Raw genomic sequence first — 15838 nt, forward strand, 5'->3', positions numbered from 1 at the left:
ATGAAAATTTTATGGATTAACCTTTAAATCCTTAGGAACATCCTCTAATTTTTCCAAGGCTAGGAGAATTTCCTAGGATCCAATTTTCTATTTTCTATCAAATTTTGTAATTACTTTCAAAGTAATTATGAAAAAATTAAGAAATTGGGAAATAAATTTGAAAATGGTTAGATAATTAAGAGTGAAACTTTTAGACTCTATAATGACAATTTTTAGCCATTTGAAAATTTAAAATGACATTTTCATCACTTAGGGTCAAAATTGTAAATTTCAAACTTACATTTTAAACCCCATAACTTTTTAGGCTTGGACATTAGCCTTAAATGACATATAGAATTGACCAAGTCCCAAACCCTATATTTAAACCCCACTCTAGATCAAAGATGAGCCCAACCCCTGACCAACATATGGTCTTCTTATCTCCTCTAGACTATTAGGTCTAACCCCTATATACTCAAGGTAAAAAATCGAAATGTCAAAATCAATTTCACATGACATTTAGGTCTAAACAACTTAGACTTAATCTAAATCCAAGACAGACTAGACATAAGCAATTAAGTTCAATCTAGGTGTGCCCACAATTACTTAGGTCAAAACCTAAATTAGACCTAATAGAACTCAGTTAGACCTTAATCTCATTAGATTTAACATCATCAACGCTAATAGGGTCAAAACCTCAATTAGACCTAATTAAATCTGTTAGACCTTAATCACATTAGGTTTAACTTCATCAACCCTAATTAGGTCTAAACTCCAATTAGACCTAATTAACCTCCCTTAAGCCTTAATGACATTCGGCTAAAAATAATTAATCCCCATTTAGGTCCTAATCTTAATTAGAACCAATTAATCACCTTATACCTCAAAAACATTAGGTTTAAGACAAATTAAACCCAAATTAGGTCAAAACCCCAATTAGATCTGATTAACCTATTTTTAATCCTTAATCACATTAGGCTTAACACATTAAACCTGAATTAGGTCTAAACCACAATTAGACAACGTTAAGCCTTAATTACCTTAGGTTTAACTCAATAAATATAAATTATGTCTAACCCTAATTAGACCTAATTAACCACATTAAGCATTACTTGCATTAGGCTTAATTAACCTAAATCCTCAATTAGGTATAACCCAAATTAAACCTAATTAAACCATATTAATCTTTACTTACATTAGGCTTAATCAAACTTAAACCTTGATTAGGTCTAACCCTAATTAGACCTAATTAAACCACATTAAACCTTACTTACATTAGGCTTAACTCAACTTAAACCTCAATTAGGTCTAATCCTAATTAAACCTAATTAAACCATATTAAGCCTTACTTACATTAGGCTTAATTCGACTTAAACCTCAATTAGTTCTAACCCTTATTAAACCTAATTAACCACATTAAGCTTTACTTTTATTAGGCTCAATTAACCTAAGACCCCAATTAAGTCTAACCTTAATTAGACCTAATTGGCCACATTAAGCTTTACTTACATTAGCCTTAATTAATCTAAAACCTCCATTAGGCCTAACCCTAATTAGATTTAATAAAATCACATTAGGCCTTACTTACATTAGGCTTAATCAAACTTAAAACTAAATTAGGTCTAACCCTAATTAGACCTAACTAACCACACTAAGCCTTACTTACATTTGACTTAACTAGCCTAAGGCCCCAATTTGGTCTAACCCTAATTAGACATAATTGACCTGATTAAGCCTTATGTTATTTAGGCTTAAATCAACATAAACTAATTAGGTCTAACTTTAACCAAACCTAATGAAACTAATTAAACCTTACCCATGATAGGCTTAATTAAACTTCAAACATAATTAGATTTAATCGAAATTAGATTTAAGTTAACCCTTAAGTATTAACTACATTAAACTTGACCCAACTTGAACCTAACTCAACTCAAACCTTCAGGTTCAACCCAATTTGAACCTAAACCAAATCAAACTTTTAGGTTCAACCCAACTTGGACTTAATACAAACCCTTAGGTTCAACCCAACCTAAGTTAAGCTAAACTATAGGTTAAACCTACCAAAATTAACCTAGACTTTAAGTTCAACCAACATTGAACATAAACTGACTCAAATGTTATTTTCAATCTATACTGAAACTAAAAATCAACTCTAAGTCCTAACCACATTAGACTTAAAACTACTTAAAATTTTAGGTTCAATACTGAACCTAAATCAATCCTAGGTCTACCTACATTAAAATTAAAAATCAATTTTAAGTCCTACCTACACTGAACTTAAAAATATTTCATATCTTAGGTTCTATCTACATTGAGCCTAGCCTAAATCAATTTTTAAGTTAAGTCTTACCCTTAGAAATATTTCATTTCCTATGTTCTACCTACATTAAACCTAAATTAATTTTTAAGTCCTACCTACAATGGACTTAAAAATATTTCATACCTTAGATTCTACCTACATTAAAACTAAATCAAATTTTAAGACATACCTACATTGGGTGTAAAAATATTTCATACTTTAGGTTCTACCAACATTGAACCTAAATCATCCTCATATCATAAGTCATAAAAAAATTAGGCGTAAATCCTTTTCACACCGTAATTTCTACCCAAATTGAATCCAAACAACATGAATCTTCAATTTTTGCCAATATTAAACCGAGATCTTAGAACGAATCTATTGGACAACAATCAAACTTCCTTAGGTCTAACCAAAATCAAACCTAAAATAAATGACATCATAAAAATTCTTCAAACCTTAAACAGAAAATCTACTTTAAAAGACATTAAAACTTAAATTTGAACCTAAAAGGCAATTTGGTTTGAGAAAATATTTTGGAGGAGGTAACCCATGCTTGCTAACAAAATATCTTCCAAACATTTATGGCTAATCAAACCACAAACATAAAGACCCGGGATGACGAAACCATGGGATCCTCATCAGGTCATCCCAAAAATAAACAAACAAAAAAAATGACAAAATTTAATCGGTTAATAAATTGAAAAAATCTAATATTTTCGAACTCATTAAATTTTAATAATGCATTAAAACTTTAATTAATCTCTAATGAACAAAGATGAACAAATATAACTTGAATATCTGTGTTTAGGTCTACAAAGATTTCTTGGACGACGCAAGCTGTGGTTGTTGACAAGAATCTTCCTGTCCTTGTTTAAACACCTTTCAGACTAAGTAGATTTGAATATATTACGGCCTTGGGATCACGAAGCCATAGACATCTTGATTGGGTTGTTTAAAAATTATTTAAAAATTTGAAATGAAAAAATTAAATAAGATTTCATGCTAAACGTGTTCGGTTTTGCAGGTTCACTAGAGACAAAAGAAATTGCATATTAGATTTACTTTGCAAGTTATAAGGTGTGCTAACTCTGTTTTGCTGGACAACATTCTAAAGTGGAATCTCGAGATAAAAAAATAAAAAGAACATGACAAGCAAAACAAAATAAAGGAAGAAAACATGACTTGACAAACAAAATAAAATAAAATAAAATAAAATGACACGACATGACAAATAAAACAAATACCCAGACAACAAATGACAACAATAACACCAAACTAATTGACAAAGCTTGACATGAAAAAACAAAAGATAAAAATATTTTAGGGTAGAATTATATTCTTAAAAATATAATACCCTAGGAATAAACATTTGATGTTTCTTCCCTTGATCTTAACACTTCTTAGAAGAATGAGTGTTAAAGTTAATCAGGAGTTTTCTTAGATAGTTTTGGCTATCTGAGATGTAATTAATTATAGGAGCTTGCTTCTATAGGAGAAATAAAAACACAGAAAAGGTGATTTACCTAAATCTCTGGTTACCAATTTCTTATGTGATTTTCTTCATACGAGAAATCATTTTCTCTATAATGACAACCATCCCGACACTTTTGTTTCTCTTGTTCTCTATTTTAGACCTTTCCTTCTTTCTTAAGATCTGAGAAAATTTAAATGATTCAAAAGAATAAGGTACTTGGAGATTTGGTCAATAAAATAGATAAGCAGAGTGGCTACTACTTTCAAACAACAATACCAATTCAATGACATAATGACAGGAATTGGCAGCGATGGCCGATGCAAGCTCTGGGTGTCATCATCCGCCTCTTCCCCCTCTACTTCGTGAATCCTGTTGGTTCCTTCTTCTTCTCTTGTTCATGATTTCAACCCTAGCCACTCATTTCACCCTCTTCGGCCTAGGCACAGATCTAGCCGTCCCGAGGCGCCAACCTACCAACGTCCTTTCCCAGGAGCAGACCTACTCACTCCTAGATGCCATACTAGCCTTCTCCTCTGTCTCCCTTGTCACCTTTATTGTACTTCTCTGACCTTGCTCGGTGTTCGGTTCACCTCTTGTAAGTTGAGGGTGTTTTTCCTCCCCTTTACGTCTATAAAAGCCTCTCTTGGGGGAAGGTTTTCTGTTGTTGAAGCTTTGGTGTAAGGGGAGGTCATGCAAATATTCTGAGATGTGCATCTCTTTGTGATTTTAGAGATTTGTAGCTTCATTTGGTGGTCTTTGTTTAAGTGTTTTGGCCTTTTGGATTCTTGCTATTCTCTTGGATAAATTCTTAAGTAGGGTAACTTATTGCCTTCTCTTCTCCTTCAGTTCCTATACCCTATATTGCTTCTTTATTTTGAGTTTATGTAAAAATGTTGGCCAAAATTTTGGTGTGACGAAGCGCTGCAGAAATTTTCTCCAGGCTTATACTTGCATTTTTGTTAGACATTTAGAGTAAGGAGTTCCTTCGTTCTTTACTCTATTATGGGATTTATTACAAGTCTTAGAGTAAATTGGTATGAAAGGTTCATATATAGAAGCATCTTCTGAACGATCGTGCTTGTCTTACTTTCTCCGTAACTCTTTCTATCTTGAAACTCTCTTTATCTTTCTCTCAAACTATCAACATATTGTTTTTGTCTCAATCTCTCGCTCAGCCTCTCTCTATCAATTTTCTCTCTCCCTCACTTTCTCTCTCTCTCTCTCAATCTCTCTCAATCTCTTTATCAATCTTTCCCTCTATCCACTCTATCTACCAAGCTCTCTCCCGCCCTCTCTCATTATGTCTCTATACTTTTTCTCTTGCCCCCTCACACTCTCGTTAACTATTATCTCTCCTTCATTCATTACCTTATCTTTTATCTTTCTCTCTCACTCTAAATTGTTTATCTATTTCTATCTCTTATCCCCATTTCTCTCTCCCTCCCTCTCTCTCACTCCCTTTCTCTATCACCCTTGATATCTCTATTTCTCTCTATATTTTAATAGCAGACTAAAGAGAGTGAAATGTTGATAGTTTGAGAGAGAGAGAGAGAGTGATAAAGAGAGGAGATATGGAGAAGTGAAAATATTAAGAAATTACAAGAAAGATAGCATGAGAGAGATAGTGAGTGAGTGCTCTTTATGTTTCTCTCTCATTCACACTCCGTCTCATTGTCTCTCTCACTCTCTCACCAACTTTCTCCATTTGAAGGGTAGGAGGGAGGGAGGGAGGGAGCAAGAGAGAGCGAGAGAAAAAGAGCTAGAGAAGAAGAGAAGGGAAAGTGAGAGGTTGGAAGAGGGAGATGGAGTATATGAGAGACTTAGAGTGAAAAAGAGTTAAAAGGGGAGAGAGGCTAAGAGGGAGATCGAGCTGGTGATAGAGTAGATGAGAAAGGGGATGAGGGAGATAGAGAGAGTGTGATGAGAGAGAGAATATGAGGAAAGGAGGGTGAGAGTGAAAGTAAGAGAGAGACTATCTATATGTGAATAAAGAATGGGAGAGAGGGGGTACATGTTGAAGGTATGAGAGATAGAGAGCGTGTGCGTGTGGGAAAAAGGGGATGAGGGAGACAGAGACAGGGGGGTGAGAGAGAATATGAGGAAAGGAGGGTGAGAGTGAAAGTAAGAGAGAGAAACTGTCTGTATGTGAGATAAATAATGTGAGAGTGGGGGTACATGTTGAAGGTATGAGAGAGAGAGAGAGTGTGTGTGTGTAAATACCTCTTTGCCACTATTTTTCTCTCTCTTCCTCCTTCACTCTATCTCTTCCTACCTCTTCTCCCTCTCTCACTCTTGCTCTCACCCTCTACTCTCTCTATCTTGTTTCCTTCCTCTCTCCTCTCACTCTCCCAATATCCTGATCTTACTCTCACCCACTCTCACTATTCTCTCACCTCTCTTTATCTTTCTCGCATGCTCACTGTCTCACACACACACACACTCTCTCTCTTTTTCTCTATATCTTCCTCTCTCCTAAAATTCTCTTCCTCTATTTTAATTTTTTCTGATCTCTTCTTGGTACACCTCTTTTACACTTTCAATTTCACCCATTATCCCTCTTTTGCTTCATAGCTCTAGTGAGAGAAGAGAATGTAAGAGAATAGAGACAACATGAGAGTGATTTCTCTAGCTCTATATTCACTTACTCTCTCTATTCTCTCACTTACTCTCCTTTCTCTCCCTTTCTTCCTTACTCTCTCACTCTATCCTCTACCATTCTTCTCTTTTTCTCTCTTTAAGTTTCACTCTATCTCTCTCATGCTCTCTAGGCCTCTTTCTCTCTCTTCATACCTTTCCTATTTTTTCACTTGCTCCCTTGCTATCTATCTCCTCTCTCTCTTTGCTACTCTATCCCACTCATTTTTATTCTCTCTTTGCTCTTTCCATCCTTTATCTCTTCTCCTCTCTCACCTACTTAGCAGTAGTGTGGAAGAAAGAGAAGATAGAGCAAGAGAATGAGTGAGAGAGATATAAAGAGACATCAACCACTATTTCATAGATATTGATGGATAATCTCTCTCTCTCTTCTCTCATGCTCATTTCCTCACACTATTCCCTTCTCATCTCTCTTTATCTCTCATGGTCTAACTCTCTTTTCTGATAGAAAGTGAGATAAAGAAAGCATGAAAGAGAAAGTTTGAGAGAATAGTGAGAGAAAGAGTGAGACATAGAAACAATAGTGAGAGAGGGAGTGAGAGAGAGAGATAAATGAAAAGTGAGGAATTGAAAGAGTGAGTAAGAGAGAGAGAGGTTAATATAGAGATATTGAAGGAGATAGTGATGTAGACGAGAAGAGAGAGATGAAGTGAGAGAGGGAGGGTGTGAGAGATGGATATGAGAGAGAGACAAATGGAGAGAGAGAAGAAAGAGAGAGAGGGGAATGTAGAGAACGAGAAGTGAGAAAGTGTGTTTTCTCACTCTTCTCTCCCATATCTCTCTCACATCCACCATATATGTTTTTCCCTCCCTCTCATGACTACGGTCCCTCCCTCCACTAACTTCATCTATTTCTTTGACTCTCACTTTCTCATCTCCCTCTCTCTCTCTTACCCAGCCACACTCACTCTCTATATCTCTCTTTGCACTCTCTCTTCTTTTGCTCTCACAATCCCAATCCTTTATTTTCTTCTTTTATTTCGAACACACTCTCTTTTAATCTCTTTCCATCTCTTCTTTTCTTGACACTTTTTTCCATATATTGATGGAGTGAGAGAGAAAAGAGAACAGTAGCATGATAGAGTTACAGAGAGGCATCAACCATTATTTTCTAAAGATAGAGGGAGATATGTTTCAAACTTTCCTCTCTCATTTCCTCTTAGTACTCCCCTTTGCTCGCCCTCTCTCATTATCTTTTTGTTCATTCCTCTTCTGTGATAAGAAAATATAAACAAAAAACATGTGAAAGAGAGATAGAGCACAAGAAGAATGATAACAGTGAGAATGAGAAATAGAGTAGAGAGAGAGAAAAAATAACTGGGGCAAACAAAATTAATACATATATATATATAGGAGCATAAGCTCCATCTTCATTAAAATAAGACCAAACAAAATTAATACAAACAATAACTGGGGCCCTTAAAGAAACAACAAGGCATTCCCATCAAAATAAAACTAAGTAAAAGTTTGTCTAACAAAAGGAAGAGGTAAGAGATACCCTACCATGAGGATCTCCAAAGGTGGTGGTGCTATTCTTGCCAACCAATTAGCAGCTCTGTTACCTTCCCTATGGATATGAGAAAATATAATATGTAGTCCCTGTCTCATTTGATGGATTCCTGCAATCCAGTACACTAACTACCAAGGACTGTCCCTAAAATTATTCAAAATGTTGATTAAATTAATGGATTCAGATTCCACTCAAAGCTGTTGCATACCACATCTTCTAGTTAAAAGAATGACCCAATAGATGGCTTGAGTTTTAGCTTCCAGGGGAACTCTTGCCCAGGCAGGAGAGTGATAAAAGAACAAACATTCCCCTCTACAGTCCTTGAAGACTGCCCCCATGCCAGCATGGGGGTTTAAAAAACTCCTATCTGTATTCACTTTAACCCAACCTATAGGGGCAGGATGCCAACCATCAGAAGGGGCTTAGAAGGAATGTAGATACTAGGAGCATCATTAGATAGTATATCAAGGAAATTCTTTAGCTTTACAAAGTTATTGGATAAAAGCTAAACAATTGTGAGCAATTTTCTGAACCCCCAGAGTAGCATCCTCAAATTTCAACTTATTTCTTACCATCCACACAAACCATGTAGCAATGCAAGGCACCACAAACATATTACTAGCAAGCTATTCAGCCCAACCCTGAGAGAAATCTTCCCAAGACAACTGCTGAGTTAGAATACTAAAATTAGTTAGAATATTCTCCCATACCTGCTACACCATTGAGCATTTAAAAAAAATGATTCAAAGATTCCTCATCCAGCTTGCATAAAACACACCAAGAGGGGGCCATTAATCCTTTCTATTTCAAAATGTCATCAGAACCCTAACCCACTGTCTGTTGAGGGAAGCAAGATTCCCCAATGAAGGCAGCCACAGTTTGAGAATGACCATTTTTCACCACCACTCTATCCTTTTTATAGGGTACAATAGAGATTTTTTTATACTAGGTAGCTGAGAAGAGTCACACAGTGACTGAAGGGCTTCAATATTCAATCCCATGTGCACCCAAAGATTTGCCACCTGAATAGTATTATCATCAGCACTGGCGATACAATGATCCAATCTCCCATCTAAAGTCCAATTTTCCAACCAAAAATTAAGTTTACCTTCCCTTACTTCCTAGATAAATTGATTTTCTGCTTTAGTCCTAACCTTCAACATCTTGGACCAAATTGGAGAATCCCCCAAGCAATTGTGGTTTTGTGATGTTAGTGAATTTTATCTTGGTTGATTTTAATCTTGGTTTTGGTTTTGGGTTTTGCAGATATCCTAGCAGTTTTGGTTTTAATGCAGGGTGACATTGTTGCTTAACATGCAAGTTTGTGTTTTTGTTCATACATACAGGTGAGTAAGTACAGTAATGTACTAGAAAGTAAAGTATGGGAAACTAGAAATGCAGGTAAAATAAATTAAAATAAAAGTGTACCTGAATGGTATTCTCTTCATCTTCAACTGAAACCCAAAATGCATGCAAGAGTATTTATCTATAAAAAGCATTTTATATAAATTGGGGAAAAAAGGTTCCAGTGATCTACCCAATCCTAAATCATATCTTGGAGAGCCCTCATTAAATTGATTAAGGATGATTTTATTAAATAAAACATACTAAGTTTAGTAAACCTCCGAGGTCTCCAAAAGGTCAAGAGAAAAAAACAGATCCATGCTTCCCTCTCATTGCCTAATGAAAAGTCTCGAGCTCATTTCAACTTATTATGTTGCTTAATAATTCATCCTGTTAATACCTCCAATGCTTAGTGAACATTGACGTTTTAATTATCCCTAAGAGTAAGGTGATTATCATTTGTCATTTAATTCAAGAATTATGTGGGTGAAGACCCATAAAGGGGCAAGTTAATTTTATTAAGACACTTAACCAATTTTAGTTTTAACTTGGGCTTGTTGTATTTTGAAGGTGTTCAATTTCTAGTTACATTCACTTTTCTAATTTTCGTTTAACCACATTTGATTTAGCCTAGGTCACTACTAAGCCCTTAAGACCTTGGTGGATATATTAGTAATTTTTGGAAGAAATTGAATTTTAAGTGATAATAATTCATTATCAAAACATTTGAATGTCATTTGAACACCAAATAGGGGTATTAAATTAGTGAGTTATTAACATCCAAAATCATACCCTTAAGTTTAGGATCATTTAATTTAATAGTCTTCCAAATTTTTTTAATTTAGGAAATTGCAAATTTATCATTTAATTAATTTTAATCTTTATTGTAATTCGAAGTTTAGATATTGGTTTCCACCAATTAATTCCACGTGCTTCAATCATCTGAACATGTTAAGTATGATCAAAGATTGCCCATTTCCCCTTCTTGAATTAAGCCTAAATGTTAATTAAGACTGAATTTCAAAAATTATACCTTTGCCTCTGAGGCTCTATCACTTCATAATTCATCAAATTTATTTCAAATGACTTTGGAATTTTCATACTACCTCAGTCATTGGTCAATTAAGACATCCGAGGAGAAAATATGATTTTTCAAAATTTAAATTAATTTATATAATTATTTACTTGGAAAAATATGATTTTTCAAAGAAAATTCAATAACTTGACCTATGAAAAGCCTAACCACTTGACATTTTTACTGAAGATAGACTTAGACCAGAGATCCACTTGGACCAAATTTCATGATTTGTTGAGTTTTACTAAAATTATTAGAATTATATTAATATCTGGAGTATTACATAATTATAAAATATTTTAAATGGGAAAAATTAATTTTTATATTTTTCTAAAATCTCTCCAAGGTCAAGGAACCAAGATAAACAAAATTTTCATTTTTATGATTTTTATTTTGAATTATTAGAATTATTTTAGTGAGAAATTAAGGAAAATCCATTTTTAGCATTTAAAAATTATTTTTGAGCTTTAAAATTAGATATATTCACTTTGAAAACTAGGAATAATATTTTAATTGGTTGTAAGGGCTTAGAAAACAATTTAGAATATTTTTATGAATTTTATTAATTTTGTGATTTTTATTTCTTTTTCATTATTTAAATATTTAAAATATGCTTATAATGAAATTTTTACTTTAATTACAATTTTATTTTTAGAAAATTTCTCTAATCATAGAGAACTCAAAAAAATATTTTTATAATTTTTTGAGTTATATTTTAATTATTATGATTATTATAAGTGTTAGAAGAGACCTTTAACTTAGAAAATTAAATTAGGTTATCAAATGAGCTCCAAATATTTTGAAATTTTTATGGGGAGTCCTCTAAAATTTAAATTACAGTGAAAAATTAAAACCAAGTCATTTAGATGTGTATTTTTCCCAAATGAATTTCATTTGTGTTTTAAGTTTTGTGAAAATTAGGTGTGTTCTTAATGACTTAGCTCATGATAAATTTTCCTAGGGTTCTCTGGTCACAGTGAACCTATCATAATTTTCTTGGATTTTTCAAAGCAACATGCTAATTACTATGATTAATTTATGTAAATAATAGACATAAACTTGAAAATAATATCTTGAAAAATACATATTTCTTCATAGAGGTCTCCTCTGACTTTCAAAAAGTCAATGAAGATCCCCCATGATAGAGGCTACAAACGACCTACATAGCATTTCGTGGTGAAATATTTGAATGCATGGAGAATCAAGATACTGAAAATAGTATTTAATTAATTAAAAATATAATATGCATCAAATAAACCTAAAACTATTTCCACATTGTTCTCCTATGTTCACAAAGCACCAGGATATTTTTCTTTTATTTTTCTGATATGGATTTTTGAAGTTAGGGGGTATTTTCTGAATTAATTCTAGCCTATTTTCCTACTTAAACCACACAGCGCCACGAAATCATGTGACGGCTCTGAATGCTTGTGTGGCACGCTCTAGGTTGACACCGCCTCCGACTAAGCGCTGACTAGGCTTGTGCTTTATGTACCAAAGCGCTGTCCAGCTTCATCTCACTCATCCATTTAATACATGCGCCTTCCAACGGTCGTTAATGTTCATCCCCATCTGGTTCATCCCAAGAATTTTCCACCTTCTAAGCTTAAGAACTCAAGCTACACTTAACCAAATCAACTCGGGTTTGTTTCTAAAGACTTATCTAGCTAGAAGAAGCTATCTATATGGCTAGAATGGCATGAAATTGGATCTATGCAAGTGTAGAATCAAAACAAGCTCCTGATAGTGAGGAGGTTTTACCTTTGCTCTGAGAAGGGAAGCTTCAATCGAAGGTGGCTAGGGATTGAACCGCTTGTAGTGGTGAAATATCTTGACCCAAATTTGATCAAGACTCAATTTGGGTGTTGATCAATGTCTAGGGTAGAAGCTCTCTATGAGGGGGCTTTGATGGGGCTTCTTCTTGTCTCACTATGGTGCAGATTTGAGCAATTTTAATTTGATTTTAGTTTTGTGTGGTGTTGTGTGGAGAGTGTCCTATTTCTGGCAAGGATTTGAGCTCTGAAATTGAGCTCCGATAAGAGAAATTAGGGCAGGAAAGTGGTTAGGTTGCACTGAGGAGGTCTCATCCTTGAGAAAATTTCAGCACCCAACCTTTTGCCATGAAGAGGACATTATATAGACATGGCCGGAGATGGGAGCTCAGAGCCTGACTTTGGTTGCCTTGCTGAGGTGGTGAGCCAAGCGGCGCAATTGGCCAATGGGAGTGGGACATCTCAGATGGGTTAATTGGGTGATGATTTAAGTATGGTGGCTCTCGATTTTGAGGTGCTACGGTGACTAGGCTAGCCAACAATGGTAGGGGAGGTGCTTAGGTGGCTTAAAAACCACAGAGGAATCTGTCACAACAATTAATTTGGGTTGGTGATAGGTTTTAGCAAAGATATATTTGATTTAAGCAATTTAGGAAACAAACCCCTTGATTTAGGGGATTTTTGGTCCATGGCTCATCTAGGGTGGGTTAAGTGGGTTTAGCTTGGTTACTAGGACCCAAAAGTTGGCTGTAGAAGTCTTGCCTTGGTCAATTTGACATGGCTAGGTCAATTTTAGTGCATGGGTTCAATGTGGGTCTAAATGGCCAAAGGTTGGGTTTGAGTTTAGCTAGCCATGACTTTGAGCCCAATTAATTGATCAAAATTGTGTAGATGATTGTAATGATGATTTTTTGTGAAGGTTTGAAATAATTTTGAGTTCAATTGGGGGATCAATTTGAAGGATTATGGGATTTTGGTCAATTTGGGCATGTTGGGCTAGACTTCGGTCTAGGTTGGGCTGAGGTTGGGATATGTCCAAATTGATTGTTGAAAATGGTCTAAAGGACATCATGAAGAGTTTTCAACATAAATTAGGTGTCAATTTTGGGGTTAGGGCAATCAATTTGGTAACTTGGGGATTTTTGGATTTGGATCAAATTTGAGTGTAATTGAGGCTTTAACAAGCCCAATTGATGGTCAAATTTTATGTTTATGAATGTTATGAAGAGTTTTCAACATAAATTGTGCCGAATTGAGTAGGCTATGGGGTTCAATTTTGTGGGATTAAGTCATGGGGCAAAAATTTAGGGCTGGACTTAGATCAAACTTGGGCTCAAAGCATGGACCAATTAAGCTTAAATTTAGTTGAATTTGGTCAGTTGTAGTTGAATTATTCATGTGGAAGGTGAATTTGAGTTTAGGATTGAAATTAGAGGAAATTTGGACCAAATTGAAGGACATTTGGGGTAAATTTGGGAAAGTTGGGCCTTGAAAGGCAACTTGGGGGTTTTGGTCAAAATGATTAAATTGGTCAAATTGGGTTCAATTGGAGGGTCTTAAATCGGGCTCAATTGGAGGGTCCAAATTGGTTTTAGAAACTTTTGAAGTGATTTTGGAGGTTTTGGGTGCCAAGGGGATTTTTGTAATTTTGGTAATTTTGGGGGGATTTTTGTGAATTTTGGCTTTTGGTAAATTTGGCCTTTGTGGTGGTTTTGGGTAATTTTGGTATCTTCAAATGGTTTGAGAAGATTTTTGAATAAATTTGGATATTTTGGGTGAATTTGAGGATTTTGACCAAATTTAGGGTTTCAAAAGAATTTAGGTAATTTTGGTGGATTTGGGGGCAAATGGCCAAGTTGGACAATTTGATAGAATTGGGGTACCAACCACCCTGTGTGAGCTATGGACTAATGGAATCCTATTTGGGTCCTCTATGCACTGGTCTTAGCTAAACCCTAGCCTAGGGCTAGTGGGTTTAGAGGACCATCTAAATGAGTTTCCCAAAAGATCAAGGGATCAAAGCCAATAATTGCGGTTTTATGGTTGTGTGTGATTGTGGGTGAGAGTGATTGTAAGTGAGTGAACTAGCTCTAGAACAACATCCAGTGTCAACCCTAAGTTCAAGCAGTCCTATGAGAACTATCCTTGAGCTCCCCCATCTACTAAGTGTCAGAGGTTAGGACTAATATGGAGCTTCAAGTTGAGCAAAGGGTAGTTTAGAATTTATAATTGTGAGGGTTCCTTTTCTAGTTCTCTAGGAATAGTCAACAGAAAACTCTTATGGCTAGACCACCCTAGGCTACTAAAGAGGCTACTAAAGAGGAAAAACTAAACCTCAACCAAAAGTGAGTTCAACAAATGGACCCCCATTAAGTGTGATGTACTGGGCAAGCACACCTCCTGTATTGGAGTTGACTGACGAGATCAACAAAACCAACACAGACTCCTAAGTTAATAAAAGTCGAATGAGGTGTAGAATTGTGTGTGTTATTGGTTTCCGCTTTGAAATTAGCAAGTGAATATCTGATCAACATTAAGGATTAGGAACTCTCTCTGGGGATTGAAGAGTGGGTTTTTAGTTATCAAGTTATAAGTGTTTATAGAGGATGAGAATAAGCATTTAGACAATTACTTCGAAGATTAAGAGTTGGATGCCTCAGTGGGGGTCTTATTCCTATCTTGAAAGGTGTGAGTAGAGAATTGGATGTCGTGGAGGGGGTCTTACACAAATCTCAAAGTTGTAGGTAGAAAATTGGATGATGTGGCGGGGGCCTTACACCAATCTGGAAGATGTAGGTAGAGAACTGGATGTCATGGAGGGGACCTTACGCCAATCTCAAAGATGTAGGTAGATAATTGGAAGCCGTGGAGGGGGCCTTACACCAATCTCGAAGATGTAGGTAGAAAATTTGAAGTTTTGGAGGGGGCCTTACACCAATCTCAAAGATGTAGGTAGGGAGTTGAATATCATGGAGGGGGCCTTACACCAAACACAAAGATGTAGGTAGAGAATTGGAAGTCGTGGATGGGGCCTTACACCAATCTCAAAGATTTAGGTAGAGAATTGGATGTTATGGAGGGGGCCTTACACCAATCTCAAAAATGTAGGTAGAAAATTAGAAGCCGTATAGGGGGCCTTACACCAATCACGAAGATGTAGGTAGAGAATTGGAAGCCCTGGAGAGGGCCTTACACCAATTTTAAAGATGTAGGTGGAGAACTAGAAGCCGTGGCAGGGGCATTACACCAATCTCGAAGATGTAGGTAGAGAATAGGATGCTGTGGAAAGGGCCATACACAATTCTCAAAGATGTAGGTAGAGAATTGGATGTTGTGGCGGGGACCTTACACCAATCTCAAAGATGTATGTAGAGAACTGGAAGCCGTGGAGGGTTCCTTACACCAATCTCTAAGATGTAGGAAGAGAATTGGATGTCGTGGAGGGGGTTTTACACCAATCTCAAAGATGTAGGTAGAGAATTGAAGCCGTGGAGGGGGCCTTACACTAATATCAAAGATGTAGGTAGAGAATTGGAAGAGAATTTGAAGCCGTAGAGGGGGCCTTACACCAATCTCAAAGATGTAGGTAGAGAATTGGAAGCCGTGGAGGGGCCTTACACTAATATCAAAGATGTAGGTAGAGAATTGGAAGAGAATTTGAAGCCGTAGAGGGGGCCTTACACCAATCTCAAAGATGTAGGTAGAGAATTGGAAGCCGTGGAGGGGG

This window comes from Phalaenopsis equestris, unplaced genomic scaffold (genome assembly GCF_001263595.1).
Source record: "Phalaenopsis equestris unplaced genomic scaffold, ASM126359v1 Scaffold199036, whole genome shotgun sequence".
Classification (NCBI taxonomy): domain Eukaryota; kingdom Viridiplantae; phylum Streptophyta; class Magnoliopsida; order Asparagales; family Orchidaceae; genus Phalaenopsis; species Phalaenopsis equestris.